Raw genomic sequence first — 25,961 nt, forward strand, 5'->3', positions numbered from 1 at the left:
GTATTATCGGGGGAAGTCTACTGGAGGTGTAGGGTCGGACAAAAGGGTGGGTTTGCAGTCGCGGAGAAGGCGGTGTGGGCTTGGATCTTACACCGGCCTCACACCAAAGGAAGTGTGGACGAGCATGCTACTCGGTTGGCAACAAGGATAAGTTCTCTTATGGGAAAAGTAACGCACCTCTGCGAGAGGATACTGAGTTGTGACCGTCACTCCCTGTTCGGGAAGGAAGCTGCGAACGCGGCGAGAAAGGAACTCCACGAAGTTACTGGTCAACTCCGTGAAGGCCGACGGGCATAGTTTTCAGAATAAAATAAACCTTTTGAAGAAATGTTTATGAAAACTTGCATTGGCCTATGACTTTCCGGTCTATGGCCGTAGCTAGTGCATGATACACATATTTCCTAATATGAACTTGCTTGAGTACGCTCGTACTCATTCTATCTCGTTTGAACCCCCTTCTTAGAGCAATGCACCGAAGGAGAAACTACCGTGGAACTCGATGACAAAGGAGTCAAGCGCAACGAGATGAAGAATCCAATCAAAGAAGTCAATGGAGTCAACTTCGCATCAGTTATAATGGAAACCTAGACTAGCAATAGAAGGGAATCTTTCCCTAATCCTAGCACCTAAGTAGCTAGATTTCTATAGCAAGCCAAGTAGCTCTTGAACTTAAGCTAGCAATAAGATAGATTACGAGTCGTTCTTCTGGAGCTTTATTTGAAGTTTTACCTCACTGTAAAGTAGGAGGGTGTGTGGATCTTATGTAAACTGTTCGTGTGTACTTCTATAGACATACCTTGGACTCGCATATGTTTCTGTTGTACCACTCTGAGAGATGTAATATGGGTGGAACGGTGTTTCACTTGTGTTATGTCAACGACTTGTGTACTACACCATGAAGTGGTACGCTGGGTCACCACAGCAACCAATGAAGCTAAAGGAACATTCTTAGGATCAACATTAGATCTACCATTAACAAGCATAGACATAATAACATCAATCTTATCACTCAAGGAGGAGGTTTCTTCAACAGAATTTACCTTATTACCTTGCGGAGTCCTTTCGGTGTGCCATTCAGAGTAGTTGATCATCATATCATCAAGAAGTTTTGTTGCGGCACCCAAAGTGATGGACATAAAAGTACCTCCAGCAGCTGAATCCAATAGGTTCCTCCAAGAAAAATTTAATCCTGCATAGAAGGTTTGGATGATCATCCAAGTAGTTAGTCCATGGGTTGGGCAATTCTTTACCAAAGATTCCATTCTTTCCCATGCTTGGGCAACATGTTCATTATCCAATTGCTTAAAATTCATAATGCTACTTCTCAAAGATATAATTTTAGCGAGGAGGATAATATCTACCAATGAAAGCATCTTTACATTTAGTCCATGAATCAATACTATTCTTAGGCAAAGATAGCAACCAACCTTTAGCTCTTCCTCTTAAGGAGAAAGGAAACAATTTCAGTTTTATAATATCCCCATCTACATCCTTATACTTTTGCATTTCACAAAGTTCAACAAAATTATTAAGATGGGCAGCAGCATCATCAGTACTAACACCAGAAAATTGCTCTCTCATAACAAGATTTAGTAAAGCAGGTTTAATTTCATAAAAAAATTCTGTAGTAGCAGGTGGCGCAATAGGAGTGCATATAAAATCATTATTATTGTTGCTAGTGAAGTCACACAACTTAGTGTTCTCAGGAGTATTCATTTTAACAGTAATAAAGACAAGTAAAGCAAACTAAATAAAGTAAAGTAAAACAAGTAACTAATTTTTTTGTGTTTTTGATATAAGAAGCAAACAAGACAGAAAATAAAATAAAGTAAAGCAAGACAATAAACAAAGTAAAGAGATTGGATGTGAGAGACTCCCCTTGCAGCGTGTCTTGATCTCCCCGCCAACGGCGCCAGAAAAATGCTTGATGGCGTGTGAAGCACACGTCCGTTGGGAACCCCAAGAGGAAGGTGTGATGCGTACAACAGCAAGTTTCCCTCAGTAAGAAACCAAGGTTATCGAACCAGTAGGAGATGAAGGCCACGTCAAGGTTGTTGGTGAAGGAGTGTAGTGCGGCGCAACACTAGGGATTCCGGCGCCAACGTGGAACCTACACAACACAATCACAATACTTTGCCCCAACTTAACAGTGAGGTTGTCAATCTCACCGGCTTGCTGAAAACAAAGGATTAAACGTATGGTGTGGAGAATGATGTTTGTTTGCGATGAACAACAGAGAACGAGAGATTGCGGTAGATTGTATTTCAGATGTAAAAGAATGGACCGGGGTCCACGGTTCACTAGTGGTGTCTCTCCAATAAGATAAATAGCATGTTGGGTGAACAAATTACAGTTGGGCAATTGACAAATAGAGATGCACATACATATATCATGATGACTACTATGAGATTTAATTAGGGCATTACGACAAAGAACATAGACCGCTATCCAGCATGCATCTATGCCTAAAAAGTCCACCTTCGGGTTAGCATCCGCACCCCTTCCGATATTAAGTTGCAAACAACGGACAATTGCATTAAGTACTGCGCGTAATGTAATCAACACAAATATCCTTAGACAAAGCACCGATGTTTTATCCCTAGTGGCAACAAGCACATCCACAACCTTAGAACTTTTCGTCACCGTCCCGCATTCAATGGAGGCATGAACCCACTATCGAGCATAAATACTCCCTTTTGGAGTTATAAGTATCAACTTGGCCGAGCCTCTACTAGCAACGGAGAGCATGCAAGAACATAAACAACACATATATGATAGATTGATAATCAACTTGACATAGTATTCAATATTCATCGGATCCCAACAAACGCAACATGTAGCATTACAAATAGACGATCTTGATCATGATAGGCAGCTCACAAGATCTAAACATGATAGCACAAGAGGAGAAGACAACCTTCTAGCTACTGCTATGGACCCATAGTCCAAGGATGAACTACTCACGCATCAGTCCGGAGGCGGGCATGGTGATGTAGAGCCCTCCGGTGATGGTTCCCCTCTCCGGCAGGGTGCCGGAGGCGATCTCCTGAATCCCCCGAGATGGGATTGGCAGCGGCGGCGTCTCTGGAACTTTTCTCGTATCGTGGCTCTCGATAATAGGGTTTTCGCGACGGAGAGAATATCGAGGCGAAGGGGCAGAGTCGGGAGGCGCCCGAGGGGCCCACCCCATAGGGCGGCGCGCCCAAGGGTGGGGCCGCGCCCCCCTAGGGTGTGGCCGCCTCGTCGCCCCTCTTCGTCTCCTCTTCGGACTTCTGGAAGGCTCCGTGCAAAATAAGACCGTGGGCTTTTGTTTCGTCCAATTCCGAGAATATTTCCTGTGTAGGATTTCTGAAACCAAAAACAGCAAAAAACAGGAAATGGCGCTTCGGCATCTTGTTAATAGGTTAGTGCCGGAAAATGCATCAAAATGATATAAAGTGTATATAAAACATGTGAGTATTGTTATATAACTAGCATGGAACATAAGAAATTATAGATACGTTTGAGACGTATCACCCCACACAAACGGGACATTCTTTTTGGTAAGCTCATTCAAAGGGCAAGCAATGGTGCTAAAATCTTTCACAAAGCGGCGGTAGAAACCGACAAGTCCATGGAAACTTCGAACTTGACCAACGGTGGTAGGCGTGGGCCAATTATGTATAGCGTCAACCTTCGAAGAGTCTACTTCAATGCCCTTGGCGGAAATCACAAATCCAAGGAAAACCAATTTGTTTTGGGCAAATGTGCATTTGGGGAGGTTTGCATAAAGCTTCTCATGACACAAGATGCATAAGACTTCTCTCACATGTTGCACATGGTCCTCGAGATTTTTGCTATAAATGAGAATATCATCGAAATAGACAACCACACTCTTGCCAATGAGAGGTCGTAAGATGTGATTCATGAGACGCATAAAAGTTGATGGAGCATTTGAAAGACCAAATTGCATGACAAGCCATTCATAGAGACCAAGCTTGGTCTTGAATGCCGTCTTCCATTCATCACCAATTGCCATGCGGATTTGGTGGTAGCCACTACGCAAATCGACTTTAGAGAAAATTGTGGCACCACTTAACTCATCAAGCATGTCATCTAAACGCGGAATGGGATGACGGTATCGAACGGTAATGGCATTGATGGGGCGACAATCCATACACATTCGTTGCGTCTCATCCGGTTTATGCACAAGAATCATGGGAACCGCACAAGGACTAAGGCTTTCACGAACGTACCCTTTAGCGAGGACATCTTGTATTTGGCGTTGAATCTCCATTGTGTCTTCGGGGTTGGTGCGGTAGGCGGCACGGTTTGAGAGCGGGGCGCCGGGTATGAGGTCGATGCGGTGCTCTATGCCCCGAAGCGGTGGAAGCCCATGAGGTAGTTCGTCGGGGAAGTCATCTTGGTTAAGTCGTTAGTCTCCGATGATGGTCCCTTGCAAATGAGCACATAGTGCAAGGTGGTGGATGGGTTTTCTTGCACTTCTCTCAACTCGCTTTTGGTGGCCAGGAGGACGCTCTTTATCTCACTCATGTATGGCTTGTGGCGCTGATACGTCTCCGACGTATCGATAATTTCTTATGTTCCATGCCACATTATTGATGATATCTACATGTTTTGTACACATTATATGTCATATTTATGCGTTTTCCGGAACTAACCTATTGACGAGATGTCGAAGGGCCGATTCTTGTTTTCGCAGTTTTTGGTTTCGTAAATCCTAGTAAGGAAATATTCTCGGAATCGGACGAAATCAACGCCCAGCATCTTAGAATCCCCGGAAGCATCCAGAACACCCGAGAGTCGCCAGAGGGGGGCCACAGGGGCCCCAGATGATAGGCCGGCGCGGCCCAGGCCCTGGCCGCGCCGCCTTATGGTGTCGTCGCCTCGTTGACCTTCTGACGCCGCCTCTTCGCCTATATAAAGGTCCCTGACCTAAAACTTCGATACGGGGAGAGCCACGGTACGAGAAACCTTCCAGAGCCGCCGCCATCGCGAAGCCAAGATCTGGGGGACAGAGTCTCCGTTCGGCACGCCGCCGGGACGGGGAAGTGCCCCCGGAAGGCTCCTCCATTGACACCACCGCCATCTTCATCAACGTTGCTGTCTCCCATGAGGAGGGAGTAGTTCTCCATCGAGGCTCGGGGCTGTACCGGTAGCTATGTCGTCAATCTCTCTCCTATGTGCTTCAATACAATAATCTCATGAGCTGCCTTACATGATTGAGATTCATATGATGATGCTTGTAATCTAGATGTCATTATGCTAGTCAAGTGGGTTTTACTTATGTGATCTCCTGTAATATCCCAGGTAATGGGGTTACAAAAATAGAGGAAACAGATGTGTGCATTGCATTCATGCATAGAAAATCTGGGGAATTTTCGCGCTTTAAAGTAAAACAGTCACAGTAACTGAAGTTTCACTTGACCTTGGTGGAATTGAAGTAGCTCATCAAGTCAAGCGCTATAAACCTCAATGTGACTTTGCTAAAACCTTGTTTTGGTAGAGATGATTTGATCTAAGGGGCTAGATCAAATGGAACTAATAATCAACACAACAACACTTTACTCAATGATCAATTGCTTGATCTTATAACATTACAAACCAAGTAAGAATAAAATGGAGAAACCATTCTTAACTTATCTTTTCCATGTCTTAAACTAATCCTTGATCCTACCATGAACCTCATGGTATTCATTCTATCTCATTCTTGGAAACAAGACCAGGAGATAAACTCTAGAAATATATAATCCTCTCTACTACATATTAATATACATCAAACCTAGAGAGATGAGAGTTCTATGATAATTATCATAGAAACAATAACAAAACTTGAGCTAAACCTTGGAGATACATCCAAGTATTCAAACCATCATCTTTCGCAGAAGCTCTAAGATATTATTCCAGACATTCTCAAATGAGAGAGCTCATCCATACTAATCCTAGTCTATCTATTCAAATATCCAAAGGGTTAAACCATCAGTTCTTGGGGGAACATTAAGTAAATATCTCAGGCATTCCCTGGGATATAAAACTATTCAGATAACCATGACCATGACCATCCTAGAAAGTAAAATAGAAGTGATATATCCTAGTTGATCAAGACAATGCTTGATCATGGAAGTGAGAACCCATCCCATTAGAAATAATTTAGGAAGCTAAACCTTGATCATTATGAATTGAGTGATGATCATAAACCCTAAGAACTTGAGGTAAAGATATTAAGAACAAGTTGATCATGCTTAATGCATGATCATGCTCTTGAGGTATGTGAGGATAATTTAAATCTTAATAAGATAAGTAGTTATCATTCACCACATGAAATTATAGGGAGGTAACTAATAAGCAATCCTAGGTTTATATTCCAACCTATAATTGTAAATCAATTGGTGATAATAAGTAGAATCTTACCACATCTATTTTCTCATTCATTCATCAATTAATGAACCTAAGGGAACCTTAGAGTTAAACACTATACTTCATATGGTGAGAAACCATATATCCATATGACCAGAGTTAACTATAAAAAGAACTATAACCAATGTAGTTACTTAAATAATAAATTGAGGTTAATAATAAGAAGCCAATTGGTAGAAGATAAAACTAATTCTCAATATCTTAGGAACTTGGGGAGAACATAAAATGTTAAGTAAACAACCACCTTAGCTTGGTTAAGGGAGATTAAACCCTATCACATGCAATATGGGGTCATCTCAACTCTACAAACAAGAGTTAAATCTCAACCTTAGTTTGTGTATCACTTGGGTGATCACAAATAAAACCTAAACCACAATTAAGATTCAACCCATGTGTCATTAGGTAAATAGCATTAGAACCCTAGATTTGCACATCAAATAAATCTTATGTTTCAATTCGAACATAAGCAAAACCTTGTGCTACATTATATGGTTAAACCATATGTGTAGTGATCAACTAATTATCTTTGTAACCAAGATCAAACCATGATGGGAGTAATGTTTACTATAGGTAATTCAAGGTGCTATTAAACATAATCCTAGTGCCACCTTTGAAATATGGTTATGATCATATCTGCAAAATCTTAAAAAGCAAGTGCTCACATAAAATCAGGTGCAAGTGACCAATTCCCTAAATTGAAACCAAGTCTTAACACAACCTTTAAAATACTTTGAGTTGAAAGCATCAACTATAATTATTCAAAGAATTTGATTCACAAGAAAATGGAAATTATAATGAGAGCACAAAAATCATGATTAGTTAAACATTGCAATAGAAAGTGAATACATAAAGATTAAATGATCATTCAAAAACAATTTAGTATTAAAATGATCTTCTTATTAGTCCTCAGTAAATTCCAATTGTCAAAAACCTGCAAAATAAAAGGACTCAAATTTGAATCAAAAACAGAATTTAAATATAGCAAATACAAACCAGAAAAACAGAAAACAGTAAAGAAAATAAGAAAAAGAGAGACATACCTATTGGGCTACCACAGCCCAGACGGCAGCTGCAGGGGAGCCCAGCACCATGGCCCAACGCGCGGCCCAGGCCAGCACAGAACCAGCCCAAATACCGCTTCGGGCAGATAAGGTCGGAGACGAAGTCGCCGTCTTCGTCTTTGCAATCGTCGACGCCCAGGAGAGCGCCACGGCGCGGCGAGCTCCACGTCCCGCGGTCGCCGCCGCCTATGCTCGACTCGCCGGCACACGCCGGAGAGGCTATAAAAGGCGCGGAGCCCATCATTTCTTCCTCCTCTCGCTCCGATCCCATCCCAATTCGAAACCCTAGCTCATCCCGGCCCCAGTCACCGCCGTCGATTGGGGGAAGCCCAAGCCCCGCCGCGGTCACCATCATCCTCCCCACCCTCGGCATGCCCACCTTGCACGAGGAATCGAGTCAGGAAGTTCTCAGACGCCGGTGGTTGCTCGTTCCCTTCCGACGGTATCTCGCAGAAAATCGAGCAATGGCGCCGCCACCGTCGACAATCGCCTCCGTCGATCCATCCTTGAGCATCACGGTGAGCGTCCGCTTCTCCCGAGCTCCTAAATTGGTCCCGAGCATGCCCCATAACTTGCCCCCGCAGTGAGCCGTGACCGCCGCCGCTGTTGGTGCTCGCCGGAGCAACTCCGGCGACCATTAGGAGCGCGGCGCCGCCACCTTTAGGTCCGATGGGAGGCCGCGCACCCAGCCGGACCATCCACGCGCCCGCGGGAGTAGCCCAGCGCCGGCGAGCCTCGCTACGCCGTCGGTCTCGTGAGATGTGCCACGTCGTGCCAACGTGGCAGTTGACGTGGCCAAGGCCCACCCATCAGTGGCAGAGAGTAGTATAGCCCGGGTGCATTTAGTAATTCGCTGTTTAATCTCAAATCCTATTTAATTACTGAAACTTTGTAAATTTGTAGAAAATCCATAAATACTCAGAAAAATACAAATAAGATATCAAAATTCTTATAAAAGAAAAATCTATTCAATAAAAATATAAAATGAAAATTATATTTTTAATAAAAATTCAATTATTTAATACTTATTAAATAAGCCTTTTCTTTAATTCTAAATTGAATTAAAATTCAATAAATTGGAAAACCTTCTAAGATAAATTAAAACCAGTAAGAAAAATAAAGAAAACATTACAGCTATTTTTCTTTATTTGTTATTTTGTTAAATCCTTATTATTGGAATTTAAAACCCTGATTAGTAATTACCCTAATTATTAATTCATTAAAAATAATAAAATGCCAAACCCAACATTATTTTATTTCTAAATTACTAATAACTTCAATTTCCTTATTGAAGTTATTAATCCTAGAATTATAGGGTAACTAGAAAAACCTAGTTCCATATGGTAGAAATACAGGAATTCATCATTTCATGTGAAATCATAAAACCCTAATCCAATTAGAAACCCTAAGTCCAATAATTCATTTGAAACCCAATTTACTTCTAAAACCAAAACCCTAGATCCTCATATGTGACCATAGTGTTCTATTTTCATACATAGCACCATAGTAGCAACTAAACACTAGGCTTGGTCACATAAACTGTAGGAGACCTAGCACTAATAAGATGGATATCCCATGTGTTCATCTTATCAAACCTAGATGATCAGATAGGAACACCTAAGTCTAAACCTTGGTCGTATCCTCAAAATGATCAACCTTATTCATTCCTATTTGGCATTACACCAAGGTGATGAAACACAGGAGCAAATATGCCAATTCTTGAACATTGCCTAATCATATTTCACTAAACCCTACTAATGATGGATACTAATCAACCATCCTATTTAAGGAGCCAATTATACCTTACTTAATAGAACCAACAGTAAAACCTAGCCAACCTCAACCCTAATTATAATACTTCTTATTACTTAAGAAGTATGTTCTTCGAAAGTTATTCTTTTTGAAGAAAATAAGGAATCATCAGCAACCCTGCTTATAAGGACCTATAAACCCTAGCCAGCTATCACTAGCAAAATAAACCAACCTTGACAACAACCATGTATAATGAATTGCTTAGAATACCTAGGCTTATCTTAACCTTACAAGCCCTAGGTGTTGATGAATCCAACTTTGTTGGGATCCATCTAATACCTATCCCAAACAACTACATGAAGCCATAGTCAACCATAGAAAACCACCCACTTATTTATCATACTTGTTCTTTATCAAATTACATGTTCTTCAAAAGTTATTCTTTTAAAGTATATGATAATCAATCATTAACCATGCCTTATAGTACTAAAACTGACCACTGTTCCTTACTTGTTAACATTATGCCAATAATCATTCTCTTTGTGCTCAATTGATTATTATGCTTTATTATCTACCTGTTTATAATACCAAGTAATCACACCTGAATAAGAACCTTGCATGTGAATCACTCTAAAAAGTACAACACACCCTAAACCAATCATTACCACTCACTAATCCTAAATCATCGGCGTTAGGTCACGCTTAGAGCGATTGCATCTCATTCTTATGCATTATTGCATCCTTGCCAATCTTTTAAACATCGTCCTTACCGGACGATGATGCTATTTCAGAATTTGGAGTTACTACGTATCGAAGACCTTGTCTGCATAATCTTGCGAGTCAAGAAAGGCAAGTTCATCACTTGCTCATGTCATTTGAGTATTTTTATCAAATTACTTGCAAAGTATTATGGTTATCACTATTGCACAAAAATCAAAACCACTACTTTCATAACTATGAATATGACTATGTGGTGGGCAATGGAACCATGGATTGTGTTGATATGGTGGAGGTTCCATTGCACGGGCTTATATCCATCTAGGATTAAACAACAAATGTCGCCAGTGATTCTTGTGCCGTAATATCCGTGTTAACCATAAGATCCGGAGTGGGACGGAGTAGTCAAAAGTGTTTCCACCTCTCGTTCATCAACGGATGCGCTTTACCATAGACACTTGTATCTGTCAGGGCAAGCTGTAGGCTGGGGAAGCCTTAAGTCCCCACGGCATAGTCCGTAGACACTTGTCGCTCGAAGTGCAAGCGGTGGGCTGGGGAAGCCTAAAGTCCCCACGGTATTGCGATCTATGATGGGTTGCAGCTACCGGCGAAGGAGTTTGGTTAACGAGTCCCAAACTGTTGTCGTGGTCGGGGTCCATCCTTAAGTGGTATAAGAGGACCGACGAGGACCCAGGGTCGGGGTATGCAACAAAGGGTGGGTGTTCGAGGTAGCGGAGGAACATGATTGGCTAGACCTTATACCGGGCCTCACACCATAGGAAGTGTGGACGGGAAGATCACTCGGTTGGCACCAAGGTTAAGATCTCTTATGGGTAAAGCAACACACCTCTGCAGAGTGTAAAGAACCGTGACCTGTCACTCCTTGTTCCGGGATATGGAACTACGAACACGGCCGGAAAGGAGCTCCATGAAGTTCTAGTAAACCGGTGAAGGCTGACGGACATAGTTCTTCTGAATAAAAGCAACCTCTTGAAGAAATGATTATGAAAACCTGCATTGGTATTAGACTTCCTGGTCTAATGCCGTAGCTAGTGCATTAAACACCTCTTCCCTATAATGAACTTGTTGAGTACGCTCGTACTCATCCCACTCTTAAATCCCCTGCTTAGGTATGGAAGCATCGAAGGAGGATCTACAGTGCAACTCAAAGACCGAGGAGTCAACAACTACTTCAAGAGACAGGGATCCCGTCGGTGGAGTCAGATATCACATCCAACGAGGAGAAAAACATAGTTTAGCCATAGAAGGGAACTAGCTTCCTAAACCTAGCTCCTATTTAGCTAGAATCTATTCATAGCCCTATAGCTAGTCAAATACTCTACAAATAGAGTTCGTGATAGAATTAGACAACGAGTCGTTCTTCTGGAGTTCATTTGCAGATTTACCTCATTGTAAAGTAGGAGGCTGTGCTGATCTTATGTAATAGAGTAAATGTTGTAATTCTATAGACATGCCTTGGACCCGCATATGTTTCCTTTGTACCACTCTGAGCGATATAATACCCGTGGAACTGTGTTTCATTGGTGTTATATCAGACTTGCATACTACACCATGCAGTGGTATGCCGGGTCACCACAGTTGGTATCAGAGCAAATGCTTTGACCTAGGATTAAAACCCTTTAAATGAGACCTATAGGATTGGTAGTGTCTATAGGGAGTTGTCTTAGTTAAACCTAATACTCTTTATGACTTAAGATGGATATTCACTTGAGAATAATCCTGACACACTTGAGTCAACATTTCTTGTCGAGACTACCAAAATAAAATAAAGTTAGTTAACTAATCCCAAACATGTAGTACACCATGAAGTCCTTAAACAATAGATGAGTAGACCCCAGTTGGTATACAATACATGGTAGACCAAAGAGAGGATACAACCATAAGGAAGATATCCTATTGGAAGATGTGTACCAACACATGTTATGGTTAAGTAAGAATTATCCAGACCTATAATAGGAGTAATATCAAGTGATGAAGATAAGTAAGATATCCTACTAGAATAGGTATACCAAGACAAATAATAGATAAGTAAAAATATCCCAACTTGTGAAACATTTGATAATAAGTGGTAAACATAAGATAGATGCAGTAGTATAGACCATGATGAGTCAATCATGGGAAGTAAGGAAGAGCTTTAGGAATAACATATGTCTACTTACATGGTAGAGATAGTAATCACATATGATTCACTTGAGATTCATTATGCGATGGAATAGAACATCATCAACATTTAGGAATAGAACAATAAGAAGCCTGACAATAGTGCAAGAACTATTCCAAAAATATGGGAAGTGTGCCAAGCACATCAGGACCATATGCTTATGGTAGAAACGCTAAGAAGTATAGGAACTATATTCTAATAAATATGTGATCAGAGTCACCAGATTAGAACTAGTGGTATCATACAAAGTAGTCTTCAACAAAAATGAAAGTTAAGTAGTACGTCCAAAGAAAATTAGGTTATCCTTAACTATCCTAGACCACTTTGTTTCAAGTTTATCTCATTGCAAATGTGCAATTAAGGTAAATGTTGAGACAAATAGTAGAATTCCCTATATTCGTGCTAAGTATCACGATATAAACCTATATTATGTGGTGTTCTATACTACACATCAGAGCCTGATGTTTAGAGATTTCTTACTCAACAATCATATTCAGGCTTATGATGATGTGTATTATAAGCACAAAGCTGAATCTTCTTGGATTTTATTGGATTTTAATTGTTTGACTAGATCCATGCATGAAGCTTGACTTCGATATGCAAATTCATGTTGCAATATCAAGTTCTTACTTGATGCTATAGATCTAGAGGGTAATGGAAAACGTGTGAGGAAGTGACGATTTCTGAAGATTATGAAGACAAGAAGAAGGTTCCTCAGATAAAGGAAACAAAGTTGTGGGAAGCAACCACAATACTCTGAAGGAAGTACCAATCTAAACTCATGCTTTACCTCAACAGAGGAGTACTTTAGTACATAAAAAGCATGAAGGTGAGAAAGCTGGTGATTATGGTGAAGCTCAAGCAGATCCATAGTCAACATAAAAGAGGGAATGCATGGGAAATCACTTCGAATACTATAATCATAGTGTTAGCTAGTGGTTTTCTTGCAACAATAAACCCTCGAAGAAAGAAAGATGACCTATGAACCCATAGAAGATATAAGAAGACCATAGTTAGTATCAGAAGATCACGATTGGTATAGGATCAATACTGCGAGATAAAATAGAAGATGTCTCGACCAGTTTATAAGAACCTATAATAGAATCCATTTTTAGATATCAAGTAGCCACAGTTGGTATAATAACCACAGCCGGTATCAGCTGGTAATACAAATAGTCCACGAGTTAATTATTTGTAACAAAAGTTTGTGAACAAATAAAAATCTTGTCAGCCAAATAGCTAGATTTATAAACATTTAGTCAAAGGATTCACATTGGATGTCCACAATTGAGTGGATACACCACAAAGATTCTTCGTAAAACCATAGAGGAATATAAATCGTAAACTAGACTTAGACCAATATTCTAATCATAAGTCCAATACTTGGAAGTAAAGGAGTTGAAGATCATAAAAAAACTCTAAGGGGTAGAGTAAAGATTGAGTTTGATGTACAATAACTCAATACTCTAAGCTAGATAGAAGCAGAAGGTCTGAACTGAGAGGAAGTTCGATCTTATTTTCATAAGATTGTTGAACATTACTTTCAGAAGGATGTCGGACCGAAGCCGAGGAACATACCTCGAGGAAGTAAGAAGTGGACTATAACTTGAGAAAGTGAGTAGTATTTACTCAGAAGTACTAAAGCTCAAGTAAGTCAAGCATAAAGAAGTTGGACGAAGAAAATACCATAGACCAAATACAGCTTAAATAGGCCAAAGACCGAAGGAGATTGACCATACCAAAACTAAAGTCTATTTAAAAGATTCCTTTCATGGAACCTAAAGAAACCAAAATAGTTATAGGTATCAACTATAATCCCTGATTGGATGGACTAAATGAGTTTAATCCATTCTTAAAGGAATAAATCATCATGATCAATTCCATAGTTAGTACCTTATTAAGTATCATTACTGCAGTTTTGGTGGTAAGGGAAAACAAAGACCTATTTTATCAAATAGGAGTAGGTTATCCAAATAGTCCCCAATTAAGACCGCCAGGACAAGAAGAAGTCCCAATCATTGAATCTTCAATAAGAAAGGAAACAAGCTTATAATATTGGAGGAAATCATGGAAGTAAAGGAAGTAATAGTTGTTTGATGTCAAACACTAATGGATTCCAGGAAGAATCTGGATAAGGGATATATACAATTATATCCAGTGAGATTACCACGGAGTCCTAGAAAAGTCGTAGTCTGTATAAGTCAGAACCACACTTCGGAAACGTGAGAGAGATCAAACTTCGAGGACGAAGTTTAGTTTAAGGGGTAGAGACTGTAATATCCCAGGTAATGGGGTTACAAAAATAGAGGAAACAGATGTGTGCATTGCATTCATGCATAGAAAATCTGGGGAATTTTCGCGCTTTAAAGTAAAACGAGTCACAAGAATCGAAGTTTCACTTGACCTTGGTGGAATTGAAGTAGCTCATCAAGTCAAGCGCTATAAACCTCAATGTGACTTTGCTAAAACCTTGTTTTGGGTAGAGATGATTTGATCTAAGGGGCTAGATCAAATGGAACTAATAATCAACACAACAACACTTTACTCAATGATCAATTGCTTGATCTTATAACATTACAAACCAAGTAAGAATAAAATGGAGAAACCATTCTTAACTTATCTTTTCCATGTCTTAAACTAATCCTTGATCCTACCATGAACCTCATGGTATTCATTCTATCTCATTCTTGGAAACAAGACCAGGAGATAAACTCTAGAAATATATAATCCTCTCTACTACATATTAATATACATCAAACCTAGAGAGATGAGAGTTCTATGATAATTATCATAGAAACAATAACAAAACTTGAGCTAAACCTTGGAGATACATCCAAGTATTCAAACCATCATCTTTCAGAGAAGCTCTAAGATATTATTCCAGACATTCTCAAATGAGAGAGCTCATCCATACTAATCCTAGTCTATCTATTCAAATATCCAAAGGGTTAAACCATCAGTTCTTGGGGGAACATTAAGTAAATATCTCAGGCATTCCCTGGGATATAAAACTATTCAGATAACCATGACCATGACCATCCTAGAAAGTAAAATAGAAGTGATATATCCTAGTTGATCAAGACAATGCTTGATCATGGAAGTGAGAACCCATCCCATTAGAAATAATTTAGGAAGCTAAACCTTGATCATTATGAATTGAGTGATGATCATAAACCCTAAGAAGTTGAGGTAAAGATATTAAGAACAAGTTGATCATGCTTAATGCATGATCATGCTCTTGAGGTATGTGAGGATAATTTAAATCTTAATAAGATAAGTAGTTATCATTCACCACATGAAATTATAGGGAGGTAACTAATAAGCAATCCTAGGTTTATATTCCAACCTATAATTGTAAATCAATTGGTGATAATAAGTAGAATCTTACCACATCTATTTTCTCATTCATTCATCAATTAATGAACCTAAGGGAACCTTAGAGTTAAACACTATACTTCATATGGTGAGAAACCATATATCCATATGACCAGAGTTAACTATAAAAAGAACTATAACCAATGTAGTTACTTAAATAATAAATTGAGGTTAATAATAAGAAGCCAATTGGTAGAAGATAAAACTAATTCTCAATATCTTAGGAACTTGGGGAGAACATAAAATGTTAAGTAAACAACCACCTTAGCTTGGTTAAGGGAGATTAAACCCTATCACATGCAATATGGGGTCATCTCAACTCTACAAACAAGAGTTAAATCTCAACCTTAGTTTGTGTATCACTTGGGTGATCACAAATAAAACCTAAACCACAATTAAGATTCAACCCATGTGTCATTAGGTAAATAGCATTAGAACCCTAGATTTGCACATCAAATAAATCTTATGTTTCAATTCGAACATAAGCAAAACCTTGTGCTACATTATATGGTTAAACCATATGTGTAGTGATCAACTAATTATCTTTGTAACCAAGATCAAACCATGATGGGAGTAATGTTTACTATAGGTAATTCAAGGTGCTATTAAACATAATCCTAGTGCCACCTTTGAAATATGGTTATGATCATATCTGCAAAATCTTAAAAAGCAAGTGCTCACATAAAATCAGGTGCAAGTGACCAATTCCCTAAATTGAAACCAAGTCTTAACACAACCTTTAAAATACTTTGAGTTGAAAGCATCAACTATAATTATTCAAAGAATTTGATTCACAAGAAAATGGAAATTATAATGAGAGCACAAAAATCATGATTAGTTAAACATTGCAATAGAAAGTGAATACATAAAGATTAAATGATCATTCAAAAACAATTTAGTATTAAAATGATCTTCTTATTAGTCCTCAGTAAATTCCAATTGTCAAAAACCTGCAAAATAAAAGGACTCAAATTTGAATCAAAAACAGAATTTAAATATAGCAAATAAAAACCAGAAAAACAGAAAACAAGAAAGAAAATAAGAAAAAGAGAGACATACCTATTGGGCTACCACAACCCGACAGCCGACTCACAGGGGAGCCCAAGCACCACGGCCCAACGCGCGGCCCAGGCCAGCACAGAACCAGCCCAAATACCGCTTCGGGCAGATAAGGTCGGAGACGAAGTCGCCGTCTTCGTCTTTGCAATCGTCGACGCCCAGGAGAGCGCCACGGCGCGGCGAGCTCCACGTCCCGCAGTCGCCGCCGCCTATGCCGACCGCCGAGCACACGCCGGGAGAGGCTATAAAAGGCGCGGGAGCCCATCATTTCTTCCTCCTCTGCTCCGATCCCATCCCAATTCGAAACCCTAGCTCATCCCGGCCCCAGTCACCGCCGTCGATTGGGGGAAGCCCAAGCCCCGCCGCGGTCACCATCATCCTCCCCACCCTCGGCATGCCCACCTTGCACGAGGAATCGAGTCGGAAGTTCTCGACGCCGGTGGTTGCTCGTTCCCTTCCGACGGTATCTCGCAGAAATCGAGCAATGGCGCCGCCACCGTCGACAATCGCCTCCGTCGATCCATCCTTGAGCATCACGGTGAGCGTCCGCTTCTCCCGAGCTCCTAAATTGGTCCCAGGCATGCCCCATAACTTGCCCTCGCCGTGAGCCGTGACCGTCGCCGCCGTTGGTGCTCGCCGGAGCAACTCCGGCGACCATTAGGGCGCGGCGCCGCCACCTTTAGGTCCAAGTAGGAGGCCGCGCACCCAGCCGGACCATCCACGCGCCCGCGGAGTAGCCCGGCGCCGGCGAGCCTCGCTCACGCCGTCGGTCTCGTGAGATGTGCCACGTCGTGCCAACGTGGCGCTTGACGTGGCCAAGGCCCACCCATCAGTGGCAGAGTAGTATAGCCCGGGTGCATTTAGTAATTCGTTGTTTAATCTCAAATCCTATTTAATTACTGAAACTTTGTAAATTTTTAGAAAATCCATAAATACTCCGAAAAATACAAATAAGATATCAAAATTCTTATAAAAGAAAAATCTATTCAATAAAAATATAAAATGAAAATTATATTTTTAATAAAAATTCAATTATTTAATACTTATTAAATAAGCCTTTTCTTTAATTCTAAATTGAATTAAAATTCAATAAATTGGAAAACCTTCTAAGATAAATTAAAACCAGTAAGAAAAATAAAGAAAACATTACAGCTATTTTTCTTTATTTGTTATTTTGTTAAATCCTTATTATTGGAATTTAAAACCCCGATTAGTAATTACCCTAATTATTAATTCATTAAAAATAATAAAATGCCAAACCCAACATTATTTTATTTCTAAATTACTAATAACTTCAATTTCCTTATTGAAGTTATTAATCCTAGAATTATAGGGTAACTAGAAAAACCTAGTTCCATATGGTAGAAATACAGGAATTCATCATTTCATGTGAAATCATAAAACCCTAATCCAATTAGAAACCCTAAGTCCAATAATTCATTTGAAACCCAATTTACTTCTAAAACCAAAACCCTAGATCCTCATATGTGACCATAGTGTTCTATTTTCATACATAGCACCATAGTAGCAACTAAACACTAGGCTTGGTCACATAAACTGTAGGAGACCTAGCACTAATAAGATGGATATCCCATGTGTTCATCTTATCAAACCTAGATGATCAGATAGGAACACCTAAGTCTAAACCTTGGTCCTATCCTCAAAATGATCAACCTTATTCATTCCTATTTGGCATTACACCAAGGTGATGAAACACAGAGCAAATATGCCAATTCTTGAACATTGCCTAATCATATTTCACTAAACCCTACTAATGATGGATACTAATCAACCATCCTATTTAAGGAGCCAATTATACCTTACTTAATAGAACCAACAAGTAAAACCTAGCCAACCTCAACCCTAATTATAATACTTCTTATTACTTAAGAAGTATGTTCTTCGAAAGTTATTCTTTTGAAGAAAATAAGGAATCATCAAGCAACCCCTGCTTATAAGGACCTATAAACCCTAGCCAGCTATCACTAGCAAAATAAACCAACCTTGACAACAACCATGTATAATGAATTGCTTAGAATACCTAGGCTTATCTTAACCTTACAAGCCCTAGGTGTTGATGAATCCAACTTTGTTGGGATCCATCTAATACCTATCCCAGCAACTACATGAAGCCATAGTCAACCATAGAAAACCACCCACTTATTTATCATACTTGTTCTTTATCAAATTACATGTTCTTCAAAAGTTATTCTTTTAAAGTATATGATAATCAATCATTAACCATGCCTTATAGTACTAAAACCGACCACTCGTTCCTTACTTGTTAACATTATGCCAATAATCATTCTCTTTGTGCTCAATTGATTATTATGCTTTATTATCTACCTGTTTATAATACCAAGTAATCACACCTGAATAAGAACCTTGTATGTGAATCACTCTAAAAAGTACAACACACCCTAAACCAATCATTACCACTCACTAATCCTAAATCATCGGCGTTAGGTCACGCTTAGAGCGATTGCATCTCATTCTTATGCATTATTGCATCCTTGCCATTCTTTTAAACATCGTCCTTACCGGACGATGATGCTATTTCAGAATTTGGAGTTACTACGTATCGAAGACCTTGTCTGCATAATCTTGCAGTCAAGAAAGGCAAGTTCATCACTTGCTCATGTCATTTGAGTATTTTTATCAAATTACTTGCAAAGTATTATGGTTATCACTATTGCACAAAAATCAAAACCACTACTTTCATAACTATGAATATGACTATGTGGTGGGCAATGGAACCATGGATTGTGTTGATATGGTGGAGGTTCCATTGCACGGGCTTATATCCATCTAGGATTAAACAACAAATGTCGCCAATGATTCTTGTGCCGTAATATCCGTGTTAACCATAAGATCCGGAGTGGGACGGAGTAGTCAAAAGTGTTTCCACCTCTCGTTCATCAACGGATGCGCTTTACCGTAGACACTTGTATCCGTCGTGGCAAGCCGTAGGCTGGGGAAGCCTTAAGTCCCCACGGCATAGTCCATAGACACTTGTCGCTCGAAGTGCAAGCGGTGGGCCGGGGAAGCCTAAAGTCCCCACGGTATTGCGATCTATGATGGGTTGCAGCTACGGCGAAGGAGTTTGGTTAACGAGTCCCAAACCGTTGTCGTGGTCGGGGTCCATCCTTAAGTGGTATAAGAGGACCGACGAGGACCCGTGGTCGGGGTATGCAACAAAGGGTGGGTGTTCGAGGTAGCGGAGGAACATGATTGGCTAGACCTTATACCGGGCCTCACACCATAGGAAGTGTGGACGGGAAGATCACCCGGTTGGCACCAAGGTTAAGATCTCTTATGGGTAAAGCAACACACCTCTGCAGAGTGTAAAGAACCGTGACTCGTCACTCCCCGTTCCGGGATATGGAACTGCGAACGCGGCCGGAAAGGAGCTCCATGAAGTTCTAGTAAACCGGTGAAGGCCGACGGACATAGTTCTTCCGAATAAAAGCAACCTCTTGAAGAAATGATTATGAAAACCTGCATTGGTATTAGACTTCCGGTCTAATGCCGTAGCTAGTGCATTAAACACCTCTTCCCTATAATGAACTTGTTGAGTACGCTCGTACTCATCCCACTCTTAAATCCCCCGCTTAGGTATGGAAGCATCGAAGGAGGATCTACAAGTGCAACTCAAAGACCGAGGAGTCAACAACTACTTCAAGAGACGGGATCCCGTCAGTGGAGTCAGATATCACATCCAACGAGGAGAAAAACATAGTTTAGCCATAGAAGGGAACTAGCTTCCTAAACCTAGCTCCTATTTAGCTAGAATCTATTCATAGCCCTATAGCTAGTCAAATACTCTACAAATAGAGTTCGTGATAGAATTAGACAACGAGTCGTTCTTCTCGGAGTTCATTTGCGATTTACCTCATTGTAAAGTAGGAGGCTGTGCTGATCTTATGTAATAGAGTAAATGTTGTAATTCTATAGACATGCCTTGGACCCGCATATGTTTCTGTTGTACCACTCTGAGCGATATAATACCCGTGGAACTGTGTTTCATTGGTGTTATATCAGACTTGCATACTACACCATGCAGTGGTATGCCGGGTCACCACATCTCCGGAGGCTCCTTGTCCCACGTGTGTAAAGGTGACAGTGTGTGCACCGTGTGGGTCTCTTAGGCTATATTTCACAGAATACTTATTCACTGTTATGAATGACATAGTGAAGTGCTTATTTATATCTCTTTATGATTGCAATGTGTTTTGTATCACAATTTATCCATGTGCTACTCTAGTGATGTTATTAAAGTAGTTTATTCCTCCTGCACGGTGTAATGGTGACAGTGTGTGCATCCGTGTTAGTACTTGGCGTAGGCTATGATTATGATCTCTTGTAGATTATGAAGTTAACTATTGCTATGATGGTATTGATGTGATCTATTCCTCCTACATAGTGTGAAGGTGACAAGTGTGCATGCTATGTTAGTACTTGGTTTAGTTGTGTTGATCTGTCATGCACTCTAAGGTTATTTAAATATGAACATTGAATATTGTGGAGCTTGTTAACTCCGGCATTGAGGGTTCGTGTAATCCTACGCAATTAGTGGTGTTCATCATCCAACAAGAGAGTGTAGAGTATGCATTTATCTATTCTGTTATGTGATCAAAGTTGAGAGTGTCCACTAGTGAAAGTCTAATCCCTAGGCCTTGTTCCTAAATATCGCTATCGCTGCTTGTTTACTCGTTTTATCGCGTTACTACTGCTGCGTTACTACCGCTTGTTTACTCGTCCCGGGCAAAGCACTTTTTCGGTGGCGTTGCCACTGCTCATATTCATTCATACCACTTGTATTTCACTATCTCTTCGCCGAACTAGTGCACCTATTAGGTGTGTTGGGGACACAAGAGACTTCTTGCTTTGTGGTTGCGGGGTTGCATGAGAGGGATATCTTTGACCTCTTCCTCCCTGAGATCGATAAACCTTGGGTGATCCACTTAAGGGAAACTTGCTGCTGTTCTACAAACCTCTGCTCTTGGAGGCCCAACACTGTCTACAAGAATAGAAGCACCCGTAGACCTCTTGGGAGATAACCCATGTATTTATTTTGCTACAGTACTTTTATTTTGTATTTGTGTCTTGGAAGTTGTTACTACTGTAGCAACCTCTCCTTATCTTAGTTTTGTTGCATTGTTGTGCCAAGTAAAGTCTTTGATAGTAAGGTTCATACTAGATTTGGATTATCGCGCTGTAGAATGCATTTCTTGCTGTCACGAATCTGGGCCTAATTCTCTGTAGGTAACTCAGAAAATTATGCCAATTTACGTGAGTGATCCTAAGATATGTACGCAACTTTCATTCAATTTGGGCATTTTCATCTGAGCAAGACTGGTGCCTCAATAAAATTCGTCTTTACGGATCTGTCTGCGTTTTGACAGATTCTGCCTTTTATTTCGCATTGCTTCTTTCACTCGTGTTGGGTGGATTTCTTTGTTCCATTACCTTCCAAGTAGCTTTGGGCAATGTCCAGAAGTGTTAAGAATGATTGTGTCACCTCTGAACATGTGAATTTTTGATTATGCACTAACCCTCTAATGAGTTTGTTTTGAGTTTGGCGTGGAGGAAGTTTTCAAGGGTCAAGAGAGGAGGATGATATACTATGATCAAGAAGAGTGAAAGCTCTAAGCTTGGGGATGCCCCGGTGGTTCATCCCTGCATATTTCAATAAGACTCAAGCATCTAAGCTTGGGGATGCCCAAGGCATCCCCTTCTTCATCGACAAATTTATCGAGTTCCTCCCTTGAAACTATATTTTTATCTGGTCACATCTTATGTACTTTACTTGGAGCGTCTGTGTGCTTTTATTTTTGTTTTGTTATTTTCATTCTCTGAATAAATACATGCTTGTGTGGGAGAGAGACACGCTCCGCTGGTTCATATGAACACATGTGTTCTTAGCTCATAATATTCATGGCGAAGGTTGAAACTCGCTTCGTTAATTGTTATATGGTTGGAAACGGAAAATGCTACATGTAGTAATTGGTAAAATGTCTTGGATAATGTGATACTTGGCAATTGTTGTGCTCATGTTTAAGCTCTTGCATCATATACTTTGCACCCATTAATGAAGAAATACATAGAGCTTGCTAAAATTTGGTTTGCATAATTGGTCTCTCTAAGGTCTAGATAATTTCTAGTAAAGAGTTTGAACAACAAGGAATACGGTGTAGAGTCTTATAATGTTTACAATATGTCTTTTATGTGAGTTTTGCTGCACCGGTTCATCCTTGTGTTTGTTTCAAATAACCTTGCTAGCCTAAGCCTTGTATCGAGAGGGAATACTTCTCATGCATCCAAAATCCTTGAGCCAACCACTATGCCATTTGTGTCCACCATACCTACCTACTACATGGTATTTCTCCGCCATTCCAAAGTAAATTGCTTGAGTGCTACCTTTAAATAATTCAAAATTTATCACCTCTGATTTGTGTCAATGTTTCATAGCTCATGAGGAAGTATATGGTGTTTTATCTTTCGATCTTGTCATTTACTTCTGACAGACTTTCACAATGGACTAGTGGCTTCATCCGCTTATCCAATAATTTTGCAAAAAGAGCTGGCAATGGGGTTCCCAGCCCCGATTAATTAACTTGCATTAATAATTCTCTTCACATGTTTTGCTCGATTCATCAGTAAGCAACTTAATTTTGCAAATAGACACTCCTTCATGGTATGTGATTGTTGGAAGGCACCCGAGGATTCGGTTAGCCATGGCTTGTGTAAGCAAAAGGTTGGGAGGAGTGTCATCCATAAATAAAGAAAAACTAAACTAAAGTACATGTGTAAACAAAAGAGAAGAGGGATGATCTACCTTGCTCGGTAGAGATAACGTCCTTCATGGGAGCCGCTCTTGAAAGTCTGGTTGATGAGGTAGTTAGAGTGCCCACTACCATTCGTTGACAACAACAAACACCTCTCAAAATTTTACTTTTATGCTCTCTTCATGTTTTCAAAATAAAAGCTCTAGCACAAATATAGCAATCGATGCTTTCCTCTTTGAAGGACCTTTCTTTTACTTTTATGTTGAGTCAGTTCACCTATCTCTCTCCACCTCAAGAAGCAAACACTTGTGTGAACTGTGCATTGATTCCTACATACTTGCATATTGCACTTGTTATATTACTCTATGTTGACAATTATCCATGAGATATACATGTTATAAGTTGAAAGCAACCGCTGAAACTTAATCTTCTTTTGTGTTGCTTCAATACCTTTACTTTAAATTATTGCTTTATGAGTTAACTCTTATGCAAGACTTATTGATGCCTGTCTTGAAAGTGCTATTCATGAAAAGTCATTGCTTTATGATTCCGTTGTTTACTCATGTCATTACCATTGTTTTGATCGCTGCATTCATTACATATGTTTGCAATATGATCAAGTTTATGATGGCATGTCACTCCAGAAATTATCTTTGTTTATCGTTTACCTGCTCGGGACGAGCAGGAACTAAGCTTGGGGATGCTGATACGTCGTATCGATAATTTCTTATGTTCCATGCCACATTATTGATGATATCTACATGTTTTATGCATACTTTATGTCATTATTATGCGTTTTCCGGAACTAACCTATTAACGAGATGCCGAAGGGCCGCTCTCGTTTTCTCGCTGTTTTTGGTTCCGAAATCCTAGTAAGGAAATATTCTCGGAATCGGACGAAATCAACGCCCAGGTTCCTATTTTGCCCGGAAGCATCCAGAACACCCGAGAGTCGCCAGAGGGGGGCCACACAGGCCCCAAATGATAGGCCGGCGCGACCCAGGCCCTGGCCACACCACCTTATGGTGTCGTCGCCCCGTTGACCCTCCGACTCCGCCTCTTCGCCTATAAAAAGGTCCCTGACCTAAAACTTCGATACGAAAAAACCACGGTACGAGAAACCTTCCAGAGCCGCCGCCATCGCGAAGCCAAGATCTGGGGGACATGAGTCTCTGTTCCGGCACGCTGCCGGGACGGGGAAGTGCCCCCGGAAGGCTCCTCCATCGACACCACCGCCATCTCCATCAACGTTGCTGTCTCCCATGAGGAGGGAGTAGTTCTCCATCGAGGCTCGGGGCTGTACCGGTAGCTATGTGGTTCATCTCTCTCCTATGTACTTCAATACAATAATCTCATGAGCTGCCTTACATGATTGAGATTCATATGATGATGCTTGTAATCTAGATGTCATTATGCTAGTCAAGTGAATTTTACTTATGTGATCTCCGGAGACTCCTTGTCCCACGTGTGTAAAGGTGACAAGTGTGTGCACCGTGTGGGTCTCTTAGGCTATATTTCACAGAATACTTATTCACTGTTATGAATGGCATAGTGAAGTGCTTATTTATATCCCTTTATGATTGCAATGTGTTTTGTATCACAATTTATCTATGTGCTACTCTAGTGATGTTATTAAAGTAGTTTTATTCCTCCTGCACGGTGTAATGGTGACCGTGTGTGCATCCGTGTTAGTACTTGGCGTAGGCTATGATTGTGATCTCTTGTAGATTATGAAGTTAACTATTGCTATGATGGTATTGATGTGATCTATTCCTCCTACATAGTGTGAAGGTGACAGTGTGCATGCTATGTTAGTACTTGGTTTAGTCGTGTTGATCTTTCATGCACTCTAAGGTTATTTAAATATGAACATTGAATTGTGGAGCTTGTTAACTCCGGCATTGAGGGTTCGTGTAATCCTATGCAATGGTGTTCATCATCCAACAAAAGAGTGTAGAGTATGCATCTATCTATTCTGTTATGTGATCAAAGTTGAGAGTGTCCACTAGTGAAAGTCTAATCCCTAGGCCTTGTTCCTAAATACTGCTATCGCTGCTTGTTTACTCGTTTTATCGCGTTACTACCGCTGCGTTACTACCGCTTGTTTACTCGTCCCGGGCAAAGCACTTTTCTGGTGCCGTTGCTACTACTTATTTATACCACCCGTATTTCACTATCTCTTCGCCGAACTAGTGCACCTATTAGGTGTGTTGGGGACACAAGAGACTTCTTGCTTTGTGGTTGCAGTGGTTGCATGAGAGGGATATCTTTGACCTCTTCCTCCCCGAGTTCGATAAACCTTGGGTGATCCACTTAAGGGAAACTTGCTGCTGTTCTACAAACCTCTGCTCTTGGAGGCCCAACACTGTCTACAAGAATAGAAGCTCCCGTAGACATCAAGCTATTTTCTGGCGCCGTTGCCGGGGAGGAAAGGTAAAAGGTACTCACACTCCGGATCTCGGCTACTAAGCTATTTTCACCGTTGTAAGTACTCGAAGCTATTTCCTTTAGATCCCGCAATTGCATCTTTTTGTTTCTTGTTTACACTAGTTAGGCATAATGGACACCAATGAGCTTCTTATTCTATTTCCTGATTTAAGACATGGATGG

This window comes from Lolium rigidum, chromosome 1 (assembly GCF_022539505.1).
Source record: "Lolium rigidum isolate FL_2022 chromosome 1, APGP_CSIRO_Lrig_0.1, whole genome shotgun sequence".
Lineage (NCBI taxonomy): Eukaryota > Viridiplantae > Streptophyta > Magnoliopsida > Poales > Poaceae > Lolium > Lolium rigidum.